We start from the raw sequence: 13,615 nt of genomic DNA on the forward strand, positions 1-13,615 counted from the left end.
CTTCTTTTAAGACCCTAGGATGCAGGCCATTAAGTCCAGGGGACTTGTCAGCCTTTAGTCCCATTATTTTGCTTCATACTTTATTTCTTGTGATAATGACTGTTTTAATATTCTCCCTCCTTTTTGCCCCTTGATTTTCTACTCTTATTGGGATGCTTTTAGTGTCTTCTACCATGAAGACAGATACAAAATATTCAAAGTCTCTGCCATTTCCTTGTTTTGCCTTACTAATTACCCAGTCTCATCCTTGAAGTGACCAACATTTACTTTAGCTACTCTCTTCCTTAATATATACTTGTAGAAGCTCTTAAGTCTGTTTTTATATTTCTTGGTAGTTTACTCTCAATCTATTTTCTCCCTCTTTATTATTTTTTTCGTCATCCTTTGCTGGTTTCTAAAATGTTCCCAATCTCTGGCCTACCACTCATCTTCGCAACATTGTATGTCTTTTCTTTCAATTTGATACCATCCTTAACTTCCTTAATTAGCCACGGATGGTTCATCCTTCTCATAGAGTCTTTCTTTCGCAATGAAATATATCTTTATTGAGAATTATGAAATATCTCTTTAAATGTTTGTCACTGCTTATCTACCGCCTTACCTTTTAATTTATTTTCCCATTCCACTTTAGCCAATTCTGTCTTCATACCTCTGTAATTGCCTTTATTTAGGTTTACAACACTAGCTTCAGACCCAAGTTTCTCACCTTCGAACTGAATGTGAAATTCTGTCACGTTATGATCAATCTTCCCAGAGGATCCTTTACTATGAGATCATTCATTAATTCTGTCTCATTACCTGTTACCAGATCTAAAATAGCGTGTTCATTGGTTGGTTTCAAAACGTATTGTTCTAAGAAAATGTCCCTAATACACTCAATGCCAATTTAATTTGTCCAATCTCTATGAAGATGAAAGTTGCTCACGATTATTGTAGTACCTCTCTTACAAGCCCCCATTATTACTTGATTTATACTTTGTCCTACCGTGTAGGGGACCTATAGACTACTCCCACCAGTGACTTCTTTCCCTTGCTATTTCTTATCTCCACCCAAACTGATTCTACATCTTAATCTTCCGAGCCAAGATCATTTCTCACTACTGCACTGATCTCAGCCTTTATTAACAGAGCTACCCTACCTCCTTTTCCTTTCTGCCTATCCTTCTGAAATGTCAAGTACACTTGAATATTCAGTTCCAGCCTTGGTCAACTTGCAACCATGTCTTTGTAATGGCAATCAGATCATACCCATGTATTTCTATTTGTGCCATCAATTCATCTATCTTGTTACGAATGCTGTGTGCATTCAGATAAAGAGCCTTTAATTTTGTATTTCTACCGTTTTTCCCCACTCTGACCCTATTTGCTGGTGCACTCTTATGATTGTGCACTCTGTGCCTTCCAGTCACACTCTGATTATCAATATCCATATCGCTACCCTGCATTATTGCCTTGTCGTTAACTTTATAAATTTCCCCTCACTTGAACCCTTCCCCCCTACTATTTAGTTTAAAGTCCTATCGATAGCCCTAGTTATTCGATTCGCCAGGATACTGGTCCCAACACGGTTCAAGTGAAGCCCATCCCAACGGAATAGCTCCCTCTTTCCCCAGTACTGGTGACAGTGCCCGGTGAATTGAAACCCATTTCTCCCACACCAATCTTCGAACCACGCATTCAACCCTCTGATCTTATTGAGCCTATGCCAATTTGCTCATGGCTCAGGTAGTAATCCAGAGATTATTACCTTTGTGGTTCTGCTTTTTAATTTAGCCCCTAGCTGCTCATACTCCCTCAGCAGAACCTCTTTCTTACCTATGTCGATCATACCTATGTGGACCACGACAACTGGATCTTTCCCCTCCCACTCCAAGTTCCACTCCAGCCGCGAGATGTCCTTAACCCTGGCACCGGGCAGGCAACACAGCCTTCGGGACTCACGCTCTTGGCTGCAGAGAACAGTATCTATCCCCCTAACTACACTGTCCCCTGCCACTACTACATTCCTTTTTAGTCCCCCAACTTGACTGGCCCCCTGTTCCACGGTGCTGTGGCCATTTTGCTCATCCTCACTGCAGTCCCTGCTCTCGTCCACATAGGCTGCAAGGACCTCACACCTCTTGGCTGTGGCTCCTCCAATGTTACATTCTGGATTCCCATACCTGCCTCACTCGTCACAACCTTCTGTCCTTGACCACAGACCAAATCTGAAGTACTTACTCAAAGGGGTGTGACTGTGTCCTGGAACAAAGTATCCAGGTAACTTTCTCCCTCCCTGATGCATAGCAGTGTCCGAAGCTCGGACTCCAGCTCATGAACTCGGAGTCGAAGTTCCTCGAGCTACTTGCTGCAGATGTGGTTGCCAGGGATCACACAAGGGTCCACCAGATCCCACATGCTACAGCTGCAACACATCATCTGGATGTGCTGGAACAATCCGCTTTTTGCACCCTGAGTCAAAGTTACAGGTCTGGTATATTACAGTAAAGGATGGTATTCTCTTCCTCCCTCTACCTTGCTCCAAAAATGTGTCTCAGTTCCAATGTCCAAATTGCAGAAGTATGGCATTTTGCTATTCCCCACATCATATGGCCCTCTGGCTGGATAATTCAGTATCAAATTAGGTGTGGTTTGTACTTTGGGCCCACACTCATTAAGAATTGGATTGAGTGTGTCCAAATTAATTTCATGCAGAACCTTTAAAATCAACAGACAGAGGAGTATTTGAGCCCATCAGTTTGAACTCAGGTCTTGGACTATATTTAATCCACTGCACCGCCCAGTCCTGTCACCTCTTCTCAACTTGCAAATGGAAGGTAAAATGTTTCCTTCTTCCTCAGTCCAAACACAATAATGCCACACGGCATATGCATGGACATCATGTTCTTTTGTTTTATCATGACTAAGGATTAAAACATTATTTCAATTTAATTGGAAAAGTTCCTACAATTAGGCCCATATGAAAGTAAACACTGGATAGAGATAAATTCAAGAAGATATAAAGGAGTGTTCTTTTATATCTTCTAGAGTTTTTTCACTTCATCATTAATGAATGATCAAGCAACCTTTAATTATTATTGTTTTATTCAGGTTCTTAATTGCTTATAATTAAGATCTATATACTTATTGTTACAAATTAAATTCTTGATCACTGTTCAAACATAAATCTAGGTCCAAATATTTTAATGAATGGTGCAAGCAAGCAGCAGACACTTGACTATTATTTGAATTTAATTGGAAAAGTTCCTATAATAAGTTCCCCCAGGAGTATTCAAATGTGCTGACCCAATTTTGGAAAACTGGAACAGTGAAATGGAACAAAATATGTAATTTTAGATACCACAGCTCCCTCTAGAGTATGAAAGAATCACTGGCTTTTTATGCTTGTGAGCGCATGCACAAGTTCTTGCCTGTTCCCAGTCCTTGTGAACCATCCAACTATTCTGGCAGAATTGCTAGAGCAGTCTTGTCAGAAACTTGGCAAACTTAACAGCGCAGAAGTGGTACACAGAGGATTTATTCATCAATCAGCACGAGAAAGCCTGGAGAATAGGATGGGTTTGGATAGCAAATCAGACTGCTGCTTCAAGTTCAAATGCAAAGAATGAAACAGGACTTCACCTGTAGGGAGTATCAAGTAATAACTAGTTGGAAAATAAACATTTAATTTTGGTTTTGCATTCTTCTTGCCAGTTGTAACGCATTTCTATTTTTGTCATTGATTTTCATAGCAAATTGAAATAAAAAGCATGACATTTATTTACTTCAAACTCCATATTCAGCACATCACATTGGCGGGAATGGTATGGGGTCCATGCGGGCGCGATCGGAGGGGGGTCGTGTGGGAAATTTGAGAAATTGTGCAGCGGGTCAGGAAACCGCTGTCATCAAGGTCAGAAGTGGGGATATTCGCTGATGATTGCAGTATTTAGTTCCATTTGCAACTCCTCAGAAAACAAAGCAGTCCATGCCCGCATGCAGCAAGACCTGGATGATATTCAGGCTTGGGCTGATAAGTGGCAGGTTACATTCGTGCCACATAAGTGCCAGGCAATGACCATCTTCAACAAGTGAGAGTCTAACCACCTCCCCATGACATTCAATGGCATTACCATCGCCAAATCCCCCACCATCAACATCCCCGGGGGTCACCATTGGCCAAAACTTAAATGGACCAGCCACATAAACACTGTGGCAACAAGAGCAGGTCAGAGGCTGGGTATTCTGTGGTGAATGTATCACCTCCTGACTCCCCAAAGTCTTTCCACCATCTATAAGGCACAAATCAGGAGTGTGATGGAATACTCTCCACTTGCCTGGATGTATACAGCTCCAACAACACTGAAGAAGCTCAACACCATCCAGGACAAAGCAGCCTGCTTGATTCGCATCCCATCTACCCCAGGTGCACCGTGGCTGCAGTGTGTACCATCTACAAGATGCACTGCAGCAATTCACCAAGGCTTCTTCGTCAGCACCTCCCAAACTTGCGACCTCGATCACCTCGAAGGAGAAGGGCAACATGCTATAAGAATAAAAGTGTTTATTAATGATTAAAATTGATCCTGTGTATGTATAAATGTTAAAAGTGTAGGTTATAGGAAAAGGACAGTTTGTGTTGAAACAAAATGAAAGCCCACAGTTTGCCAGTGTGGGCTGAGTTTTGAAAGAAACAAAATGGAAGCCCACAGAGCTGCCGCATGGGTTTTGTGTATTGGAAAACCATTTAAATTAATCATGAGATGGCTGAGCCAGGCCAGACAGCCACATGTGTGAGGAGAGCCAATAAGGAACTGCCCTGGAACCAAGGTCCAATTGTGAGGCTTTCGGAGGGACAATGGCTTTTGAGAGGTATAAAGAACTCAGCAAAAGACTTTTCTCGCTCTCCTGAACCAGCCGGCCAAAGGGAAGTAACGTATATCACTTTATTATAACCTCACTGTATCTGTTGTAATTAAGGTGGATGTGCGTGTGTGTGTGTTTTTAATAAATTGTTCCAATTGTTTTAGAGGAATTGTCTCATTGTCAAATTTAATGTCAGAGATTTAGGCATCTTACAATTGGTGGAGAGTGTGGGCAACTGGTGAGACAGCTTTTTAATGATTCTTTTGAACAATTGGAAATCTCGGGAGTTGCGATTCTAAACTGTGTTGCGAAGTATAGCTTGGAACGATTAAACGGATCGGGAGAAATTGCGACTTAAGGAGCGGTTGTCTCGATAGTTGTAACTGTTTAAGTGGGGTGAGTTGTAACTGTTTAAGTGGGGACCCACCAGTAGTTATATTCAAAAGACACAGGATGAAGGGATCGGTCATGGACAGAAAGCCAACAATAGAAAGAAATGCTGAGCTAGTTTATCAGGAGAAGTTGTCCAAAAAGATCCCGATACAAGACATAGAAGAGTTAAAGGCATAGGCACGGCACATCCACGAGAGTCTACCTGCGTCATTTGGAGAGATGGTGAAACTCATCCAGGAAAGAGTAAGTAAGGGAGAGCTAAGGCCAAAATGGGCAAACAGTCTCGTGGCCTTCAGCGATTTTATTGTGCCCGGAGAGATGAGGAATTAATGAGACAGGACGCCAAAGTGATACAAGATTTGAAAGAATTGCAAGTAAACGAGATTCAACTAAAAGAAAAAAAGAGAAATTGAAGGCATAAATCAACAAAAGGAAGAAGGCCAACTTGTGAAGCAGTTAAAAGAGGGAGAAATATAGCATTTAAGACAAGGAATTGGCCAATTAAACCACAGTATTAAGCAATTAGAAAGAAGAGCCGAACAGGCAGCTTCATTGCTACAACAGTAACTCAAACTTAAACTCTCAAAATTAAATGCCACAGCAGCCATTGTTGAAGCAAATGAAAACAAATTAGAGTTAAAAAAATATAAATTGGAAAACTTGAGGCTCCAGCAAGAGATAGATGCTAGAGGTGCATTAAGGGAAGTAATTAAGAAGCCACATAGGGAGGCAGATCACTCCCAGTGCCAACCAGAAATAGCGAGGCTAAAAAGTAAGTTAGGGGAGCAGCAGGTCCTGGTATCCGTAGTAACACAGGGAGCCATAACAGAGACAGATTGGGAAGAGGAAGGAAGTCAGTATAATCCCCAGGAGAGTGGTGTAGAATGGGATACCTTGGAGACACAAGAGCCAACCGTAGCCGTAGTAACCACTTCTTTACGACGTAATACGCACGGTCGCATCACCAGTAACCATACCGACTCACAGCCCATATCTGATGCTGATGCCACAGCATGTAGCCACGAGTTGGGGCCCATTAATGATGGGGCCAACCCACTGGAAGTTAATAGGAGGTGGGCAAATTTCAGGAAGGGTTACCCAGAGTTGGAAGAGAGAGACTTAACACAAGTCCTCTTCCTGGCCTGTTCCACTTCCCTAAAAGATAATCTGCCAGAAGAAGTCCTCCAGCCTGGCACAGCGGCCAATGCACTCATGACCAAGATTCTAAACCATTTAGGGATCCAAAACTTGAACTTAGTGGCTCTGCTGAATCAAACCAAGCAGCGCCCAGAAAAGACGCCTAGAGCCTTCAGTAATCGCATGTATGATATCTATCAACGTACGCAGAACCAGGCATCCACAAATGCTACAGTAGGAAAGAATCAGGAACAAGTTAAATCGATGTTCCTGACACAACTCCACCTTGGAAAAAGCCATGAGGCCCACCAATCAGTGGACAGATTATAGAGACCAGCGCTCAAAGTGCCTGGGAGATGGTAAAAGACCAGTTAAAGGTGAATTCACCACCCCTGCAAATAAACCAGTGTCAATGGTGGAGGGAGCTCGAAATTACCCCTTTAAGGAACAGTGCTTTAATTGTAAGAAGGTAGACCACCTAACAAAAGACTGCAGCAGTCCCAGATCAGCACCGAACCATGTTGCAATGCATAGATACCTCCCGAGTGGCGAATCCAAGCCCTCTGTGACAGATCAACGATTCGATCAATTGATAACCCTCATACAAACCCAAATTACCACGGGGAGGAAGCAAAATTATTTGCCGGTGCACGCAATCGCCGATGCACACTCATTAAAGGGACCCATTCAAGGATCAACCCTATGACTGGGTTTGGCCCCCAAAGATTGGTCGGAAGTGGGGTTCCAACGTGATGGTAGTGGGAGACCAGTAGTCCTTGTTGTCTTAAAAGGGGGCAGGCAACAGATTATGCTTATTGATACTGGCTCAGCCATTACCATCATCCATACCCTATACCCTGAATGCCATGCGGCGGTGGGCAAGGGTTATATGACCCTTGAAGGGTTTAAGGGTGATACAACCACTGCGTATACAGGGAAGGCCACTGAACTTCAGTTGGGAGTCCTCACCTGTAAGATCCCAACACCTATGCTGATGACGACCCCTGACGGAAGGGGAATTTTAGGGACTAATGTTTTGAATCAGTATGGCACGGTGATAGATTATAATCAGGACTGTGTTTGGATGGGATTAAGAGATAAGGCAGGAGTGATAGAAATTTCAGGTGCTCACTCAGTTTTTGCTATTAAAAAGCCATCTGAGTATGACGCTCCAAGGAGCGAAAATGAAGCTGTGGCAAAACTAATTCAGAAACACCTAGCTATGTTTGCCACATGCAAACATGACTGTGGTAAAATGGCAGGCGAGCAATCTATTTAGGAACCCCCCCACTCCTTCACTAAACAGTACTCCATCCCAAGGAAGTCACCTTTACATCCGAGACATCATAAAATCCCTAGTCGAGCAGGGTGTTCTTAGGACAGGCATTTTCACAACCAATTCACCCACATGGCCAGTTAAAAAGCCTGATAGCAGCTGGTGACTTGACTATTAATTACAGAAAGTTAAATTCTGTAATACCAGCCTGCTCACCGGTAATAAGAGAAACTCCTACCATATTATCTCAAATTCCTGCTGGTTCCAAGTACTTCTCGACCCTCAACATCGCCAATGGATTCTAGAGTATTCCTGTTAAAGGGGAAGATCAGTACAAATTTGCATTCACATTTGAGGACCAGAGCTACACCTGGACATGCTTGCCTCAGGGGTTCCACAATGCCTCCACGATATTCCACAAAAGAATGGCTGCAATTTTAAAAGACTTTTCCTGCCCTACCTGCTACTGCTGGCAACCAACAGGATTGTAGCCTGTAACCCAGTAATAAAGGTAAAGTGATGTACTGACCAGAAGGTACCTTTTGCACGAACTTTTGACATTGTTGGCTCAGGCGGGACTAAAGGTGAATCCCTGTAAGGCTCAATTAGTAAAAGAACAGGTCACTTTTCTAGGAGTGTCCATTTCTCCAGAGGGATCATCCCCCGACTTTCACAAGGTGGAGATAATACAGCGACTGCCATTACCCACTTCAAAATCAGCCCTACGATCATTCTTGGGTTTGGTGGGGTACCAAAGGAACATTATCCCAGGCTTTGCAGTGTGTGCAAAGCCCCTGTATGATTTAATAAAACTTCAGGGTGATGACATATGCCCGCCATGGACTGATGCCCACACGCAGTCCGTGGCTAAACTAATAACTGCAATGATACAGGCTGCATGTCTGATCCCTCCTGATCCCACGCAGCCATTCCACTTGGAGGTCGGGGCCACAGAGCAAAGCCTCACTGCAGTTCTGTGCCAAATGTGAGCTGATGGACAACAGCCCATTGCATATGCGTCTCGAATCCTGCAGGGGGCAGAAAAAACGTAGACCGCATGCGGACGCCACCTACTGGCCGCCTTTTGGTCGGTACATCACTTTACCTTTATTACTGGGTTACAGGCTACAATCTTGCACAACAGACACACACCTCTGAAACTACTGATGAAACCTGGAGATTCTGTAGTTTCCTCGCAGCGCCTCAGCAAATGGACATTGGAATTCATGGAAAGAGACATTGATACATTTCCAAACCCACCACCTTGCTGCCACAATTTCTGATCTATGAGGGGGGCCCGCATGAATGTCCGTTACCTCTGATTAACTTTGAGACCCATCCTGTGCAGAAAGAGCCCATACAGGGTGCCCCAGATGTCTGCATCGATGGTTCCTCATATCACATTGATATGCTGTGGTATTGCCAGAAAGAACCATCCAGCGAAGATGCAACAGACAGTCTTCACAATATGCAGAAATCACCGCACTTCGAACTGCTGTAAAGAAGACCTCAGATAGACCCGTGAATATTTGGTCCAATAGTGCCTATGGTATAAACACCACGCTCTCCCTGCCTCTATATCACAAAAATGACTATTGTACGATAGACGGTAAGGCACTGGTCCATGGGCCCTGGTTATGCCTGCTCTGGTCATACCTTAAACAGCGATCCCAGCCCTGCTTCATAGGAAAGGTAGCAGCCCATATAAAGTGGGTCCACATAGTGAGGGGAATTCCAGAGCAGACAGAGCAGCCAAGGATGCTGCAATTGACGGGGAGATAGAGGATATAGTTGTTGAGCCCTGCAATGCTGTTAGCAAGGCCTCCCCAACAGATCGCCTCGATTTAAAATCCCTGCAACAGCAATACTGGCCATATGCTGTTGTAAGCGCCTGGCACGAGGAAGGCAGACCCCTTCCTCAACCAACAGCCTGGGCTCCCAATACCATACTAGCCACTGCCCCTGACTCAGATGAGCAGTTGCTATGTTCAAAAGAAAACCAAATGCCTGCCCGGTGGTGTGTGTTCCACCAGAGATGGGTCAGGAACTGCTCTCCCTCTTTCACTCCCACCCCACAGCAGGGCACTATTCGGCCCTGGGTAACCTTCTACAAGGTAGCATCCACAGCTTGGTGGCCTTCCATGAGGGAAACAATCAACTTGGCACAATGCCTACCGTGCCTGCAACACAATCTTCCCACATGCACTAACTGAGCCTTCCTTCAAAGCGCACCCCCACCCCAAGGGCCATGGACTCACCTCCAGATAGACTTCATTGGACCACTTCCTCAGGCGCAAGGCAATTTTCAGCATGCCCTAGTGGTGGTGGATCAATTCACTAAATGGATTGAAGTGTTCCCCTGCCGCTCCAACACCGCAATCACAGCAGCCAAAACACTATTGAATCATGTGTTTTGTAGTTGGGGAGTATCAGTACACGTGGACAGCGATCAAGGTTCACACTTTACCGATAAAATTTTTACCCACCTGCAGGAAATGTTGGGGATAAAACACAAATTACATATTGCACACCACACCCAGTCATCCGGAGGGGTCTAAAGGGGGAACACGACCCTCAAATTAATGTTGAAAAAATTGTGCGCAGACCACCCCACTCAATGGGCTAACATGCTACCAATGTGCTTAATGGCAATGAGGTCCACACCTCATAGAACAACAGGGGTCTCCCCATATCAGGCCACAATGGGTAGGCTCATGAGAACACCAGGCCAGCTAACACTAACAGGGATGAGTCACCTGACAATGAAAACATGTAGTTCTAAGTGGCTGGAACAAGTGGTAGATCACACCGATCAGATCAATCGAGTTGTGGCCAGCAAATTGGGGAAGTCAAAAAGACAAATTAAAAAATATTTTGACAAGAAAGTACGTCCCTTTGAATATGAGGAGGGAGACTCAGTAATGATTCCAAATTATAGGAAAAAGCTGCCTTTGAGCTCAGCTGGTGGGGACTGCATAAGATTATAGACTGATTGAACCCCGCGGCTTATTTGATTCAATTACCAGGGAAAAAGGGTGTTAAGTACAAGAAGTGGTTTCACATTACTCAGTTAAAACTGCCAAAGAGTAAATACTGCACTGATATTGTTTCCCATAGACCATGTTACAGATCCTCATGATTGTCAGGACAACACTGGCCACGACCGAAGCCGAGGGAAGATGGAGAAGCAGGAGCTGCAGCATGACTCACGAACATCATCAATCATCAATGTGCTTTGAGAAGCGACGGTGCATTGAAGATATGGGAAGGGGAGAGTCTCCGCTGGAGATGTGATTGGACTATAGTAAATCCCCTACGTGGCCGACACCTTTCAAGGTGGGGACCAAGTCAGGCCATCCATTTTTTTCTCTCTCCCTCTCAATGTCTATGATATGTGATCCCTGAGGAGATAAACCATATGAGGGGTCAACAAGGATATTTCCCCCTCAAGGTGGGGAGCTTGTAAGAATAAAAGTGTTTATTAATGATTAAAATTGATTCTGTGTATGTATAAATTATAAAAGTGTAGGTTATATGGAAAGGCCTGTTTGTGTTGAAACAAAATGAAAGCCCACAGAGCTGCCGAATGGGTTTTGTGTAATGGAAAGCCATTTAAATTAATCAAGAGATGGCTGAGCCAGGCCAGACAGCCACATGTGTGAGGAGAGCCAATAAGGAACTGCCCTGGAACCAAGGTCCAATCGTGAGGCTTTCGGAGGGACAAAGGCTTTTGAGAGATATAAAGAACTCAGCAAAAGACTTTTCTCGCTCTCCTGAACCAGCCAGCCAAAGGGAAGTAACGTATATCACTCTTTATTATAACCTCACTGTATCTGTTGTAACTAAGGTGAATGTGCATGTGTGTGTGTTTTTTTAATAAACTGTTCCAATTGTTTTAGAAGAATTGTCTCACTGTCAAATTTAATGCCAGAGATTTAGAAATCTTACAAGGTGCATGGGAGCAGCATCACTTCCAAGTTCCCCTCCAAGTTACACAGCATCCTGACTTGGAAATATATCGCCATTCCTTCATCGTCGCAGGATCAAAATCCTGGAACTCCCTCCCTAACAGCACTGTGGGAGTACCTTCACCACACAGACTGCAGCAGTTCAAGAAGGCGCTCACCATCACCTTCTCAAGGGCAATTAGGGATGGGCAATAAATGCTGGCCTTGTCAGCGATGACTTTCCCTCGAGCGCTTTTGTCGACGTGACAGTGACCCAAACGGCAGAGGCGGGTGAGCTAATTTGAATCATGATTAGGCACTTTTCAGATGCTTAAGAGTCTTTTTAACCCTACCTTTCAAATTTCACTGGATGACCACGGGAATCACGTAGCTCAGGAACCACAGCAACCTGAGGCGGCAGTTGAGTGGCCATTGATCTAGCTGATTAGTGCACAGCATGAAAAGCAGAATAAAAACTCTCACCTCACAGCTGATCACTTTCCTCAAGAAGAAGCTGTTGCTAACTGCACTGCCAGCACATATTTAAGCTTTCTATTTAGGCTGAAACTGTTCACAGCAAACTTGCCATCCAGTCTCACCTCATGGTTAAAATCTATCACACCATTGACGGATTGCATCTGTCATCTCTACTTGATCTGCCATCTATTTCATCAGCATGGTGTGCTATACTGTCTTACCTTGGTCCTCTGAATTGGACCTCGATGAGCCCCAACACCAGCAGACCCAGGCACACCATCAACCACCTGATGCTGCACAGGACAGAGAGCATCAGTGCCGGGCTGCACCATGCCAGAGGAGATACCCTGAACACAAGGTATACAGGTAGAGGATGAGCTTCTTAAACATAACTGAGCAGCAGTGCGAAAGGAGGCTCAGGCTATCGCACCAATTTGTCGCAGACATTTTCACATTACTTGAGCAAGCCCGCAGGCCAGAGGAGCAGGTAGACACACCTTACCATTGGCTGTCAAAGTCATCAGTGCCCTCAACTTCTTTGCTTCAGGCTCTTTCCAGGGATCTGCAGCAGAAATTTGCAGCATCTCGCAGTCGGCTGTCCACAGATGCATCACACAGGTCACCAATACCCTGTTTGACAAGTTAGTCAATTATATCAACTTTGCCACTGATGAAGTCAGTGTTACTGAGCGGACGCTCAGCTTTGCCACTCTGGCTGGCTTCCCACGGGTGCAGGGCGTCAATGACTGCACACACGTGGCCATTAGGGAACTCCATTCATCACCCAGTAGTCTTTATCAGCTGTAGCTCAGTGGGTAGCACACTCTTCTTGGAGTCAGAAGGTTGTGGGTTTAAATCCCACTCCAGGGACATCAAGGACATGAAGCACATGAATCCACGTTGACACTCCAGTGCAGCACTGTCGGAGGTGCCGTCTTTCGGATGAGATATTAAACCGAGGTCCTGTCTGCTCTCTCAGGTGAATGTAAAAGATCCCATGGCACTATTTCGAAGAAGAGCTGGGGAGTTATACCCGGTGTCCTAGCCAATATTTATCCCTCAACCAACATAACAAAAACAGATTATCTGGTCATTATCATATTGCTATGCATAAATTGGCTGCTGCGTTTCCCACATTAAACAGTGACTGCACTCCAAAAGTACTTCATTTGGCTGTAAAGCGCTTTGAGACATCCAGTGGTCGTGAAAGGCGCTATAAATTTAAGTCTTTCTTTCTTGTCAAATGCAAGGGCTTCCACTCCCTCAATCTGCAGCTCATCTGCAACCATACGAGGATGTTTCCACACAGGGGAGACTAGAGCTGGGGGGCATAATCTTATAATAAGGGGCCGCCCATTTAAAACTGAGATGAGGAGAAATTTCTTCTCATGATCATATTGAATGGTGGTGCAGGCTCGAAGGGCCGAATGGCCTACTCCTGCACCTATTTTCTATGTTTCTCTCAGAGGGTTGTAAATCTGTGGAATTCGCTGCCTCAGAAAGCTGTGGAAGCTGGGACATTGAATAAATTTAAGACAGA

Source organism: Pristiophorus japonicus, chromosome 2, assembly GCF_044704955.1.
Source record: "Pristiophorus japonicus isolate sPriJap1 chromosome 2, sPriJap1.hap1, whole genome shotgun sequence".
In the NCBI taxonomy this organism is placed as follows: Eukaryota; Metazoa; Chordata; class Chondrichthyes; family Pristiophoridae; genus Pristiophorus; species Pristiophorus japonicus.